At 37.1% G+C, this 16,103-nt stretch overlaps 1 protein-coding gene across 2 annotated transcripts in view; it reads right to left on the bottom strand.

Moving 5' to 3' along the window:
• The window catches only part of LOC150081731 (acyl-CoA desaturase-like), a 53,950-nt gene extending 43,544 nt beyond the window's left edge, over window positions 1-10,406 (bottom strand). For both annotated transcript variants that reach the window (XM_090378833.1, XM_090378834.1), the window contains exon 1: window positions 10,241-10,406. The gene's annotated coding sequence lies outside the window, so the exon portion shown is untranslated. The remainder of the gene's footprint in view (window positions 1-10,240) is intronic.
• Between the last annotated feature and the right edge of the window lie 5,697 nt (window positions 10,407-16,103).

Below are 16,103 nucleotides of genomic sequence, written 5' to 3'. Positions count from 1 at the left end.
AATGAATTAGGAAGTGCTATTTGTGAAATGAATTAGGAAGTGAGTTCGATGAAAATACAGAATTGTGTTAAACAAGAGAGAGACACACAGACATCTTTTTGTAGAAACAGTACATTGTCATTTATTTTAAAGCTATATAAAGCACTTATATAATGTGTAAATATTAGATGCAGATTACTGCAGTTTTCTCTTTCAGATGCAGAGCTCATTACAATCGATTATCCGAAATAAATTTGGTCCAAATTGTTTTAGACAACTGGAATTCTACTGTAATAAGAATGTAATAAATATTATATAATAACTCTTAGATTATCATAATTATAAAAAAATAAATTTTCGTATTTAAAAATTATTATAAAAAATAATAAAATAAAAGTTAAATTTTAACTTCGATAAGAAAAGTTCAATTCTATTTCTAAATGTTATTGGGACCTCTAAGAATCTATGCTGCCCGCGATCTGTGGAGGTCCCCTTAACCTAAGAAGGCGCCTCCTGTGCTGGAACCAAGCTCTGTTTTAAAAATATTGGAGAAAGAAAAATAAATTTTTACAGAAGGGCGTAGCGCTGGAGTACGGCGAATCATACCTATCACCATTATAAAGGAGTAACCGCCCATGAATCCTCAGTCATAATTAACGTGTACAACTAATCGTGTCGCATATTCTTATCGCTGCTGCAATAAATCAGCGAATATCGGAAATTCAACAAAATGCACCCAACCTAGACATTGCTTTTCTTCTGTCATCCAATGTTCCAGAGTTCTGTCGGAAATTCAACAAAATGCACCCAACCTAGACATTGCTTTTCTTCTATCATCCAATGTTCCAGAGTTCTGTCGGAAATTCAACAAAATGCACCCAACCTAGACATTGCTTTTCTTCTATCATCCAATGTTCCAGAGTTCTGTCGGAAATTCGATTGACTTACCCATCTATGCCCTTGATTTCCCTTGTGATTAATGTCTGTTTGGACAAATCAGGATTTTTCTTGGAAGCAGTAGGTTTCTAGCAAAAGTGAAGCTACGATTAATTGTTTAAAAAGACCGTATATTCCCCCCCTTAATTGCGTCAATGTACAGGACGCTTGACGCGGCCCTTCGCCCCCTTACACAATTTTCTAAATAAACAAAAAGAGTTTCATGAAGAAAGAATTGAAGTATTATCATTGATAGGATAAAAATCTCCATGGAGCCATAGAGTATATAAAAAAGTGACTGCAGTTTCATCTATCTGTTTTCAGTTTTTAGTAACAAACATGGAAGTTCCTTTTACTTTTCACTGTATCTTCCGTATTTTTCTGCCTTCATGCATATCCAAAATAGTCTTTTTTGTTTCTCCTAATGAACTTGAATATCCATAATTTCTTTCAAAATGAATTTTCATTTTGGCAGTTTTTGCCTAATGTTTAAAAATTGTTTAAACTTTGAGCTTTCAAGGCATATTTTCTTTCTGGTATATGAAATAGCAAAGAAAGCATTTTAATCTGCTATTAAATTCATAACCTGACGGTCAACGTGAATAATTCTAAAGAATAATCTCATTTTCAGAGAAGTGTATCCCATGATTTTTGACCTTGCCGCTACACTCTCCCGTTTAAAAAAATCTTGTAGCTAGTTAATAGAACTCTTAGTATCCGATTTGCAGAGAGAAGTACGTTACATGCATAATTTACAATTTGAAATAGATAATAGTGTAGTTTATTAAAAACGACATTCAGAAAAACAAAAAGAAATTCCAATTTAAATCCTGTGGGACCAGGGGCTTCCGCCACTGCTGCGCTGTCTGATGCATGAGTGTGGGCTCTAGCATTGAACTGGGCAACTGAATGCTTGGTGGTTCCTTCACTTTAATTCCTTCGAGAGCAATAACCTGTTCTATAAAGAACATAGTTTTGTCAGAACGTGGTTTTACAGGAACTCTGCTAGTAGAGATAAGGAGGTGATTATCTCTTTTTACGTATAAGGCCATGGTTAGACGGAATCTCGCGTACTGTATACAGGTCTGCAGGCCTCATTTTAGGAAGGATGTCTGTATGCTGGAACGGGTGCAGAGAAGGGAAACGAGATTGAAGGAAATGAAAGGGTAATCTTACAAAGAAAGGCTTCAGTTCTGCAAATTGCAGCGCTTGGTGCCTACTCTGGTCCCATTGAAGTGGTTAAGGCCATGAATGGATTGAGTAAGCACAATGTTGATGGCATTTCTTCCTCTTGCTGAAACTACACATGAGGAAGCATAAATTAAAAATGAGGACGGATGGTTGAAGGATAGATAAGGTAAGCTTCCACCTTCAACTTCAACTTCAACCAGCAGGTGGAAGGTAAGCTTCCACCTACTGGTTGAAGGTGGTTGATTGTCGAAATTTCCATCTGTTGTTGGAGCAGAGGGTGGTATGAAGAAATTCAAGAAAGAACTAGAAAAATTCTTGGAGGGGGATGGACATTGAGGTTTGATTGCGTTGTGTTTTTTTTTTTTTTTTTTGGCTGATGCTCTATAAGCTTGCTTTCTTGCATCACTTGCCACTGCCAATCAGACTGAATTTCCGCTTAGTCTTATCACACTCTTTGCATCGAAAACACACACACAAAAGAATCTCCTTTTGGCTGAATCATATCGAGCTATACATTGTTTCTTAAACTACAAGTCTCAGAATTCTCTTCAGCAAATCTCTCGCGAGCCAGTGCATTCTCATACTCAGCTTTTTGCTTTGCTGATCTAGTATGATGCACGATTTCTGATTAATTTTAAATAAAAAAAACAAAATCGTATTATCTCGTTGAACAATGCAGTGCCTCTGGCAATGTTGTTGTTGCTGTTGTGGTTGGATTTTTCTGGTGCAAAGGTTACTGTTTCTGTTTGTAAGTAAGGAGACTATCAAAATTGCACTTCGGGCAATTGCACCTCTTGGTGATGACATTTGTTTTGAAAGTAACACAATGCTAAAGCAACCAATCAAAATAGGTGTTTGCTCTATTATGAACTGTACGCCTGTTGTATTTGGTAGGCACTTTAAAATTTACTTCCCCCCCCCCCAAAAAAAAAAAAAAAACAGGAGGACGACGACAATGCGCTTGTACTTTTTATGATTCGACAGAAAATGAAAGCATTTTAATTTACAATGTAAGTTAAAGGGCCTTCAAATTGATACAGTCAGGTCACTCTCATGGTATTTATTTCCAAAGACAAGAATAAAACGCGCAGTATCTCGAAACCTTCACATACAACTAATACATTTTGTACAAAGCCTAGAGAAGGAAACCCACTAAATCAAGAACACAGATCCAACAGGTTATGAATTGGCTAATATTGACCCAAAACACACAACCTATTATCAACTCCTATTGGGTGTGTTCCACACCTTAATAAGTCCTATCGGTGGAGCGAATTGGCGAAATTTCGGTAATTCTGCTTTTCCTGTTTCTTCACTGATGAGGGCATAATAAGTCAGAATCTGCCGTATGAGCTGTGGAAATAAGTTCCTTACTTTGGGTGAATAGCAAGTTGTTGTCTCGCTCTTGGGATTTTATCTCGTCGTCAGGTTCTGAGTCTTCCTCCAACTCTTTGTAAGGTGTCCATTCTGTTGCTCTCCGTGTACATCTCTAATCTGCTGTTCTTCTTTCCAGATGTCCAGCCATCTCCATTTGTTTTCTATGATCTTTTTACTACAGCCTTTGTCCCAGTCGTCTTTCTTAATCAATTTTGCAACATACTTTATGTAAACTCTTCAGTAGGTAACAGAAATCTCATTTTATACTGTATGTATCACCCTTAGTAAGTTCTGAAATACTCACGGTATGGTCTCGCGGAAGTAAAGACAGTCGAGTCATGAAGAAATGCTAATAGTGGAGAAAAATTTTAATTTGTTGCAAGCGCGGAAACTTCTTGAATTTCTCAAATTCGCCAAACTTCTCATTAACCGTCCCACGTGGGGTGGAAAAGGCGTGTTCGAATCCCGTAAATGATGTGAGGAACTTTTATAGGCTGTATTCACTTCGTGGCTGAGATAGTCGTTCTCGGGAGAGGACAGCAAGGTTTCTTCTCCCGGAAACTCGTGTTTCTTCTAGCAAAACAGGCAAACCGACCAGAGAATGCACGCTCGCAATATATTAACATGGGTGAGATTGAAAATATTGAGAGGGTTCTCGGGTAGTCCTAGCATGACACTTCTTTTTTTTTTTTTTTTTTTGGTCCATTAACACATATTTATAGAACTAAATTGTAATTGAAGTGGCCTCTTACATATGCTGATATTCCAAAAATACTCTTGGAATAATTACTCTTATTGAATATCATATGAATCGAGGTTGTGGAAGTTTATTTTCAAACAGTTCACTAGCTGCAAATTTCTTTTTGAATGAAAAAAGGTAATCTCAGTAATTCATTATCATATGAATTGCGAAACACTCGTGATGCTAGCCCTTTTTAACAGTAATTGTATGATGCGTTTTCTTTATATATACCAAGGGACGAATAATAGCGCCGCGATCTGTGAACAAGTTACCAGCCATTGCCCTCATAAAAAGCAATCTAATTATTGGGTAATGTAGAACTCGCTTTCGATCAAACAGTCTTCCACCCCTTATGCATTTTCTGCTTTCTACGGACACGAGCTCTGTGTGCATTGGCCTACTAAATTATAACTACTGTCATTAAATCGAAATGCAATGGGTAGTAAAAAATATAATTCAAGCATTATGTATGGTATATTGTTGGTCAGTGTCCCTTGGCGTAACCCAAGTCGTATCATCATCGATTCGGATGAGCACGCATTTATGTTATCCCTACAAACACGTAAAAGCGCTGTACTGTGAAATCCTAACGATATAGAGGTTAATGTCAAGTTATCGATTGATTCCTTTCTGTAAAGATGATTCACTTCTAGAAGGAAAAAAGAAATAGCCTCGCGGCTAACACTAATTACGACAGTTGTCCTTTCACATAATAAAGAAAAAGAGAAAATTCCATGAAGGGAGTAACTTTTAGGTGACTGTTCCAATAGTGGCTGAGTTAGTCGGTTAAAGTTTGCATTTTCTCTCCATCCTGGAAATTGGTCTCTTATCCAGAAAAACTAGGAAACTGGATATAGAAAACACGTAATATACAAACACTATATACTCAGCCTCATGACCTTAGTTGTCTTGAAACAAAATCTAAAAGTACTAGCATGAGTATATAACGTATGCCCCTGTTATAACTTAGATTAATTCGTTGAAGATAAACTAGTAAAATACACAGATTATCGCTTTGAAGAATGTGATTAAAAGGATCACCGAATATCCATAAATAATTAGGAAATGTAATTGAACATTTTCTGACGTTACGTGTAGTCGCAAAAGAAAGGTTTCATTTCTTTGCTCTAGTCAAACGATTTCAGGAAGGATTTAGCAATTTATGTTATTCAAGCTTTTATTGAGAATTTTTAGAAAATACAGAAACAAAAGAGTTCGTCTCATTTGAAAAACTGCAGAAAGGCAGCCTTTAATGTTTTGTTTTGTTTATGTATAAAACCGGAATGTAAAATGATTTCATTCTAGGATGAATACTATGCATCACCAGACAACTTCATTTAATACCAAATTTTAAACACGAGTTAAATTCTCCTTGCTACTGGCTCTCAGAAAAGATCAAGAGTTGGGTGTCGCAAGAAGAGAGTTATGGGGTCAGAGCTCAAAAAGAAAACTGATGATGTAGCAATCAGCATCACTTTTGTTTTTCTGCGTAGAACAAAAGAGTAAAACGGTTGAGCGACTATAGATTCTGAATAGTTTTAACAGATATACATCGGTGAGTAGGATTGCTCTTCTCTTTTCGTGCAAAACGACACTAATCAGAGCGAAAAATAAATGTCGAAAGTGATGGGGTGGTTGGTGCCAGTTCGTGTTGCAATGAAAGAGAGACCTTTAATTTTAATGCCATGAGAGATCTCATGAGTGATACGGTCTACCGAAGAATAAATTAAAAATAAAATGAAAGGGAGATTTCATTTTAAGATAGTCAAGTCCAGTTAGTCGTTGTCCCGTGTCAATCTTCATTAACCGATAAAGATCCTTTCAACATGAACCTCACGGCCTATTCTTCAACATACTTGGGCAAAATGGTAATTAGTTATTATGTGTCCCGATCATCTGCCATAATTTAAATATGGACTTTTTTTTACTCTTTCACGCTCTGTTAAACAACTGTTACACCTGATAAAATACACAATGCACATAATATGATATATAACAGTATAACATAATGTTATTCAGATGGTAATAAAATTATTAATAGACAACAAATAACAGAGGCATCTTTGCCCAGATTCCAGGGGAACGATTTTATCAAGGCGTGGAGCAAAGATACCCTCACTATTCACATGAGTACTGTAAGATCCGCGTATGTTTGTAAGAGTAGGGGGAAAAAGTCTTCTCTTGGATATAAATTGAAATGGCTTTTTTCCAAATATCAACAAAATATTTTTAAATATTAGATTTTCGCAGCAAAAGTGTTACCTGCTTTACAAATCAATGTCTTAATATCAATGACAGCAGAGTGGTTTTGCCACTTATCACTCGTTTAGAGAGTATATCTGCGAGTACCTTCTTAGACTTCTCCAAACGACTGATAAGTGGCGAAATCGATATACTGTCACAGTGGACAACACGTAGGACATTGCTTCTAAATTTCTAAAAGCTTCTTCACTGCGGTTTTAAAATACAATCCCAGTTGAATCCAAACTCAGGCAGAGAGGATAGAATTTCCCAAGTGAGTTATTCCGGGTTTTTCAGCCCACGTGAACGTGCAAATAGGCCTGTGAACACCCAACAACTTGACGCGTTGAGCGATCGCAGACTCAATAAAGAAAAATGATATTTTAACATACTTTAAACATTAGAGAGCTTATTTTACAGAAGGAATCCTATTGTAGAATCACACCTTTGTTTAAAACTAGATTACTATCTGACAGACCAAAGACAGATAGTAACCCTTTATACCAGATTACAGAAAAATTAGCCCCTAATGTTTAAAGTATGTTAAAATGTTATTTTTCATTATTAACATTTGTATCGCCACTGTAATATACGCTGTTATTCTAAGCTTCCATATTTAAGCCTATGCAATGATGGTAAGAGACACACGGAAACAACAGTAGTTCTAATAATACGATGCATTTGGCAGGAGTTGGTCCAGTCGAAGTACTTCTCAACTTGTAAACATTTTTCGTGATGCGGAATTTGTAGAAAAGTACAAACACACACCATGGCAATTCATGTCAGTGGATTAACATAATATGTATATGTATTATATAGTAAATTATAAAACCTCGCTGAACTAGAGATACACAACCAAACGTAACATCTAAGTAGATGAGGCCTGGATTCTTGTTAAGGTCAAAGCCATTTTAGAATGGTGTACTTATTATTTTGTACTGGCTTCTTTCCTATACACACATAACCTCCCTCCCCTCCTTCTTTTGCTAGCTTAACTGTATTCGAGCAGGAGACAAAACTGAAGATAGGAATGCACTGAAGGGATCATCTGAGGCCACTGTTCTGCGCCTCTGTTCCCGTAAGGCACAATAGTAGGGAATTCGTTATCTTCCAATACTGCCATGCTGTCGTTGTTTACGTTGCTGCTCTCTTGTTGACAGGCGAGTCGTGTACCCTTTTTGTGTACCTGGCCGGATTGAACTACAACGCCAAGGAAGAGAGAGAGAGAAATGCGTTTCCAAGCGCAAGGACAACATTGCCTACAGGGAAATGCAGAGTGATAAGGTACAGTAAACTTGGCCTACTGAACAAGCACTAGTTAGAGAACCGGGGGGCGCACGATAATTATAAAGAAACAGGAACATATGAGAGAGAGAAAATGAAGATTGGTCTACTGTCCTACTTTAACCTAAAGGGTCAGTAGTCCTTGCTACCTCTACCGCTACCAGCTAAGAGCATATACGAGTTGCATCTCTTCATGCGCAATAGAGAGGTAGGTTTTTAAAGTAACCGAAAATTAAACAACGCTCGGTATGAGTTCGTTACCAGACTCCACTTTAATCACACGAAAGCCGCAAGAAGTAGCACTTCGCGTTGAGAAATTAGCCAGCTGAGTGAACAAAATGAATAAAGAATCGAAGGGTGAGCAACCTCCTGGTTCGTGTCGAAAGAGTTAACAGTCAACGAACAACACGGTTAACGGTTGGCTTGATTTCAGACATTGCGTTAAGCATGAATGTTTGAGAGTGTTCCTTTTTGAGTCGTAAGAATTCAGTTCTGTAAGAAACTGATTTTAGAATTCAACCGGAATTATTAATCAGAGAATGTTATCGTTTAAATTTAAAATATACTAAACATTATTGTAGTTAAATACACGTTAATCGTAATCGGTGCTAGAGGTCGATTTCATTGAAACACTTCGCAGATAAATCCAGTCCTCTTCTACTCTACTATCTTATTTCATTTCATTGTTTTTTTTTTTTTTTTACACGCATTATGTAGGAACGAATATATATTTATTTTCCTATTCAGCGTATGTTTGAATCCATAGAAAATTAAGCTATACAATCAATTGTTTTCCGTTTAAGGAATAAAGAGAAATATACAATTTGATACGTTGTTATATTTTCAATTGATGATGAATGCAACGTCATCCAATTTGCTGAAACTAATAAGCAGATGAGAAGTTTCTGACCAAAGGAGGGTATCGATATTATTTTTGGTACCAATAACTGCTTAAAACTGGGTAAAATCAAAACACGGTTTCATTTTTGACGTTCAGGAACGAATTACCTATTGATTGCATTGTGTTTATGGAAAAACAGTCCCCGATATACGGTTTCCGCTTAACGTCCAGCTTTTCGAAACCTATTAAGGACATTTGTGTGCATGAGAGAGAGACTGTTATTACTATGAAACTGATTAATCTGAATAAATAACACTCGCTCTTCTCTGCAAGATATCTGACTCCTTCCTGAAATAAAACAGAGCGGCAGGGGTACAAGAAAAGATGCTAGAAGCCAACATTATCATCTGTATGATGTTTTTGCGCTTCGGACACAAGAACCTCAGGCCAAAATTGCACCCATTCATGATTTATTTGTATTTAAATCACGAACGTGTATATATTTATTACACTTTGGCGCCATCTACCCGAATGTTTCGGATAATTCAAAAGCGTTGGCGTTTGTTACTTGGATACGAGTAAACAGCTGTATTGATTACTCATTAGGGCTCCACTGCCCATAGCAGAAACGTCTCGAGATGTTATTTTTCACAGCCTAACGACTGGAAAGGCACCCGCTGTATTTCTCTGCAATAAATCATTGCAAAGTGTTGGTACAGTACATTCGCGGCGATCCATTTTGTTCTTTTTTGGATAGAAGGCTGAAAATACATCCGACAATTGATATTTTGTCCTCAGTTAATTCTTCTTATTAATAGTAATCTATTAAAGAAAAGTTTTCAGTGAACGATATCGTAGAAAATGACTTAAAATAAAATTATTGGATATTACGTCACTTTATTTGTTCCTCAAATAAAGCTATATTCTTCCACAATGCAGTAATGCCGATATGTACACTAAAAATTAGCTTTCACAATGAATGGGTAGAAAGAATTAACTGATTAAAGCATATTTGTTCCGTTCTCTTGTTATAGAAATTTCCCATCTACTCAGATTCTTCAGAATACAGAGAGAGAGAGAGAGAGATGGACGGCATTTGTGGGAACATAAACAGACGCGAAGAGTGCTAGTGGCCTATCGATTTTACTGCTGTAGGGAAAATATCCTACCTCCCAGAGACTGTCACATTTATGTTTTACTTAAGCAATTACACCATCCACGTGCTGGGCTGTAGGCGGTTTTCGAAGTTAGACAATTATTGTACGAGATTTTGGATAGTCTTAAATGCGCATCAAAAGAGAAACTTAAATAAGAGATTGAACAGCGTAATGATAATAAGTGAACGTTGGTTATTTAACGAATCTGCTAAAGAACTATTCGCGTGTCATAGACACAATAATACGAAAGCTAATAGATGAATCAACGTAATCAGTTATGCTATATATAGATATCGACTGGTTTAAAATCACACGAAGAGCTTTGAATGTGAAACAATGTACGTGGGAGATCGATAAACTCAGGCAGTGTGAAGGTTTATAGCTCATATTAAATACATAATTATTTCGATGGAAACCTTGTGTTTTTGGGTATTGAACTTTAAAGAATAATCGTTTCCTTAAATAACAATAATAAATAAATCGATTACTTACTTTTTTGTTTACCTCTTACGCCAGATCACAGCCGAAGAATGAAGAAAAATCCTGAAGGAAAGAAACCCTGGCCAAAAGCGATGATTCTTTCTCAGTTTTCTTTCGTTTTTTTCCAGTCACGAGGCATATCCCAAACAACCTTCTGCCGTGGTCTCGAAGCACCGATCACGAGATGGTCATGCTGCAGACCCATTTTCACTTTTCTAGATACTCCTCAACCGCGCTGCGCACTAGATGCGCCACCTGATTGGCTAACGGGAAAGAGAGAAGCTTAAGGTGTCCTAAAAAAACGGCTCGCACGTACAACTCTGCCGCGCAGCGGAATCGAATGCTTAATGCTGCTCTCTTCCTGCGATACATTAAAGTGTTCGTGAAGTTTATCCGAAATCCCCGCACAACTGGGCTGTTCCCAGGGCGTTTAAAATATGCCTCCGACCACATATTCTATAAATTGCAGTCTGAGAACAGCCATACTTTTCCTTGAATAATAATGACACCTTACCCAAGTCAAATTGGTTTGCTTCAATTCAAAAAATAAATACATTTTCTATTAATACTACGAGGCGGACCACGTAAGATCAGAGGAGTTCACAGAGAGAGAGAATATAAGAACATCACCGTGTTTAGTAGTCATGTGAGTTTAAACCACGGTCACCCAAACGCGTGTACCTTTCTACATTCACGCCTGGCCTTTTCCTAAAAATACTAGCGTACCCTGAATTTCCAACTCTCTTTAGTTAATTATTAACTATTGTCCTCTTGTCAATTTAAAAAAAAAAAAACTGCAGATACAACTACATATATAGCACTCAATTTTTCACCTTTGTTTTTTATTTATTTTAGCATTAATGCTGTATTCTGCACTTGAAACGGAACTGACTAAATTTATCGATGATTTTAGCGAGTGGCTTCCACCCCCTTAGAATTTTTTTTCCCCGTTATCTTCTTGGTCCAGTTCAACTCCATTAGTAGTTCAGCTGAACCGATTGAAAGACAATGGTCAGGGTAACTTCTGGCACGCGATCGCAATGCTCACTGAAACAGAAATTGTAGCCCATCTTTTTTTTTGCTGAAAAAAATGGATGGGATGATGACGTTCTTAATAGATAACTTTCTTAATTACTATAGAATATCGTTAACATCCTTTGAAAAACTCGTCTCAATGATCAAAAGCACATCTGAGTTAAATAAATAAATAATGAATGGGAAAGGCGGATAAAAGCTCTTGAAGAAACCATTTTAAAATATTAAAAATGTTAATGTTAAAAAGTTATTGACTAAGACCACTCTTCTACCATGTGAATATTAAGATAGTTTATTTAGCTATTAACTAAATCTCTATACATTAAGATAACGTTTCGGGGACCTTGCGGGAACCCATCCTCACACCATACACAAGCTGTTTCGTTTTTTGTTTTTTTTAAGGACAGAAATTAAAAAGAATAAACCAACTTACTATTATATTAAAATTAATATTATATGTACAAAACTTTTAGTGGATAATTACTGTATACAATTTATGCATAGTACGTTATATATAGTTTTTACCTATTCAATTTGAGTAGCATAATTACTAGAATAAATAAGCTAAACAGAAATTAAAGTTTATCACAATTATTTCCATTGCCAACCTCCTGCTTGCTTTCTGAATGTCGCGAGGAATTTAAGAGCATTTTTCACAACGTGGCTGAGTTAGTAGGTCTCAGGCGAGTGGCACGTCTTTTTCTCCCTGAAACTAGGGTTTTTCGCCCAGAAAACAGCAAATCGATCATAAAATACCCCAAATTTATAGTCATATTATATACGGCGCAATATGGCCTAAGTTTCATTGATCTGATATCACGAAAACTATCTTAATTAAGCTTTTCTACTGATAATTGTTAAGATTCTGCAGAGGGATTGTAGAAGATTTGTAATAGTGTATCTGTGTGTGGTTAATTCTGAGTGCACGTAGCCTTATGGATGACTGAAGCAGTGATCGTTTAATTCTACCACTCTCCTTTTCAAAAATCGTAAGGAATCTACATCCAATTAAGATTGGCCTATAATCTTCGTGATTTCAAGTTAGCATTTGTAGTTTTCTTTATTTTTATTATTTTTTGGTGTACTTTTCCTAGTGATTAATTAAGACTATTAGATTTTTAGGCTGTTGGGTCGCTGTAGAACCTCAAGCACTCTTAGACACGAAGTGAAATCATCAAGATATTAAAAAGTAACCCGAGGAATATTGGACCAATTTCTAGAGTTACGTGAACAGATTATTATATTTACTAATGCGCCTTTCCATCTCATCACACGGATGCTCAATGGGGTGATCTTGTGATTCGACTGGTTAAAACCTCGTATTTATTAAACCACTCTTTCACGCATCTGGAGCGGTGGATGGTTACATTACCATCTTGGAGTATTTTTCTGCTCCAGCCTTACACTGGTGCGGGAAATAGTTACTCTGTTTTCCTCCAGCCTTCCTGGTCCATTTATTTTCATGATACCAATACAGTGGTATATCCCGGTGTCCGTGATCAGTAGCTTCCAAAAAGGTACCAGTGCCTTGCGATGGTCTCGAATGAATCGCATAAGTATTCCATCATTTGACGACGATTACACTTGAAAATCCGTAACAAACATCGAGCGCCTTTCTCCATGACGTTAGTTTTCGGCCGTAGTTGCATCTGTTCAGGATACAACCACGGGCGCTTTTGCATTCGTTAATTTGAATATTTAACACGTGATTACGTTTTCTTTGCTATAGCACTGTTCCCTATTAGGGGGGGGGGGGTTAACTGATTTGGGCACACGGCTTTATAGCATTCCCAGCACACCTGTGGCACTTTGATTTATATATTTTTAGCATATATTGCTGCATATAGCCCAAATCTCCATGGTTCTAATAATGTCGTCAGACAGTATATTTCGTAGAAAACCAATGGGATGACAGATATTTCAATTTTATTTTATATAAGCCTGATTTCCTCTGGTCAATGGTATGTCCAAAAGGGTTCCAAGTTAAGAGTTTAATTTCCAAGGTCAGTATGGAGACTGCTCCATCTCTTCTTTTGCTTCTCTAAACTTTCGCACTGTTAAAAGTACCTAAAATAGTTGTTTTGACTTCTGGATAAAGGTGGGAAGTTATCCATGAGATAAGAACTTCTTGAATGAAGGGGTGTATTGAATTTTGCTGAAAGTTATAATCCATTGTTCCACTCATAAAGAATTCAAGTTCATTAACTAAGTTCTATTAAGTAGCGATGCCACTTCCTCTCAACTACATCCTTCCGGTTGTCGAGAGCGAAGACAACCGGGTCAGCTTCCCCCCCGGACTCAAACATCATTTAGGAGCGATCCGGTTCAAACAGTGTCACCGGATCCATCTGGAGGGAGAAGATGGATCCGGTGACACTGTTTACTGTGGGCCCATAATGGCTGTCGACGTACCTGTCCACCCCATAAGTGTTAGATTAACCCCTTATTCATAGAAGTGCATATTGCCTAGGAAAACTCCATGCTGTTCTGTTATTATGGATGTGTTATACTCCGGGTTGCGTGGGCGATTTGGAGAATGGAGAGTACGTCTAAAATATGCAGAGATAGTGATGATTAGGTTTTCGTGAGGTATTAATAATATGACAGAGCATACATATATTGTCTGTACTATAGTTTGACGTCTGTCGTTAGCGATCTCTTTCCTGCGTGCATTGCTCTCTCTCTCTCGTATGTAGTTTAGTGAGAGTTACTGTTTACAATAATAAATGCAACAACTAACGTGTGTAGCAGTTCATAAATCGGAACAATGCAGGAAAGATTCTGATGTGATCTCCTCTAGTGTGTATGAACGTGTTTCTGAGGCAAATGTCTGATTACAATGCCATTAAAGTTTTAAAGTAACACACGGGAATGTACGCAATATTGAACTTCATACGAGAGAGTGTGCAAATGTTTTACGATGCCCATTACTTGTGTATGGGCGAAAACGCCATAACGTGGAATTTTCATTAAGTCCACTTTCCACGTTTCAATCAGGCTGAAGCAGTGAATTAATACTTACTCATAGATTTCTCTTAGAGCTTTAGAAAGAGAAATTAGATATTGTAGGAAAGGATTTACGTTTCAGTACAGAAGGAAATGAGAAGGCAACCACTACGGCACACGTTAGAAAATCCAACTGTTATTTCAGGAAAGGCATAATGTGATGTTCTCTACTTTGATTATCAAGTCAGCATTTGACAATATGCGCAAAAAACAAATGTTAAAAGTGCTGAACGATTATTTCAAAATAAAGCCAACAACAATATTCTCTCCTTTAATATAGTCTCTTATACATTAAGAATATTTTATCTTCGAATAGTAAGACATCACAATCCTAACTACCACAGGAACTCCACAAAGAGGTGTTTTATCGACTGTAATTTTTGCAGCAGCTGTCTGTTCACAATCGAAGTGGATTGCAGCTTTCATCTGTGAAAATCTTCCTTAAAATCCTTAAAAATCCTCATCTCCAAACCTGGAGGAGACATTATCAGGACCAATGGAGTCCCTCAGGGATCGGTGTTGAAGTCGACTTCTGTTTCTTATCTTCTTTAATGACGTTGATGTGGGAGTGCAAGAGAAGTTGTCAGAGTGTGCTGATGATTTAAAGATAGGAGGGGATGGCTAACGATCAGAACCAGACCAAATGACGTGGATTCTTGTACCAAATGGTCTGAAAAACACAGCAGCTTAAGTTTGCTTATATCAAAATGGTTTTGAACCTAGGGAACAGAAAGGCAGAAACGGAAGGAGGTATAATTAAAGTGGTCCAGGACGAAAACACTTAAGCGTTTCAATTCCTTTAGACTTGACATTTTTTATGCAGTTCAAATAAAGGGGCCTGGAAGGTCGTACACATCTTGTCTATGATATATAGAACCTCCGAAAGTAGGGAAAAGATGGTATTATTCCTTTGATAAGTTGATGGTGGGACCGCATTTATACTATTGTGTTCAGGTCTGAAAGCCACACTGGAAGATAGACATAGAACTTCCGAAAGGGTTTAGAGAAGAGCAATGAGATGGGTGCGAGGTGCTAATTGATGCCCATATGATGAGCCGCTTAGAAAGTGATGACTGAAAAATAGGAACTTTGTGGCGACGGGTAAGGTATGAATGGTGGGTTTTACAACTATGGTCATCATCTCCATTCTCTTAATCTGACCATGAATATCAATAAATCAGTCCAAAATCACTTATTACTTATATAATAAGTATATTATATAAGTATATTAGAGCAGTTTGATTAGGGTATAAGTATACCCCAATCAAACTGTCCTAAGCACCCAGGACTCTCCAGTTTAAACGTAGACTCCTACAGAGATCTTTGTTTTATATTTGTTAAAAACCTCTCTCCTTCCTGAAAATCCAAAAACATAAGATTGGAAAAGCAGGAAACTAGTTTCATCATTATCAAATGTTAATAAAAGCGGGTTCAGAGATGTACCCCATCTTTATGAAAGGAGCTGAAATTTGATCTGGAGAAACAAATGTAACATTGAAAATATTTGTAGCCCTTCATTTGTGGGTCCTCAGGTGGCGTAATTTTAAGATGGGATGTGCGGTCACAATTTTCAAAGCTTGGGTTCAGCTTTTTGACTCATCAAAGTCAAAAAGATGTACGCTCTCCCTCAGATGATGTCCCTTCCCAAACAACAGCTCCAGCAGACGGAGTTTCTTTTTCAGTTTTAACACGAGAAGCTTTTACTATGCAGTACTTAAAATTGCAATTATAACGATTAATATGTCCATTAATTTTAAAACTGGCTCAGACCAAACAATACGATTTGGAAAATTGCAAATGTCACCCGTTGTAGGAAACTTTCCTGAACATTGCG

Source organism: Mastigoproctus giganteus, chromosome 8, assembly GCF_048544385.1.
Source record: "Mastigoproctus giganteus isolate SK-2022 chromosome 8, ASM4854438v1, whole genome shotgun sequence".
Taxonomy (NCBI): domain Eukaryota; kingdom Metazoa; phylum Arthropoda; class Arachnida; order Uropygi; family Thelyphonidae; genus Mastigoproctus; species Mastigoproctus giganteus.
Note: the sequence above shows the minus strand (reverse complement) of the source record. Positions and strands in the feature narration are given on the sequence as shown.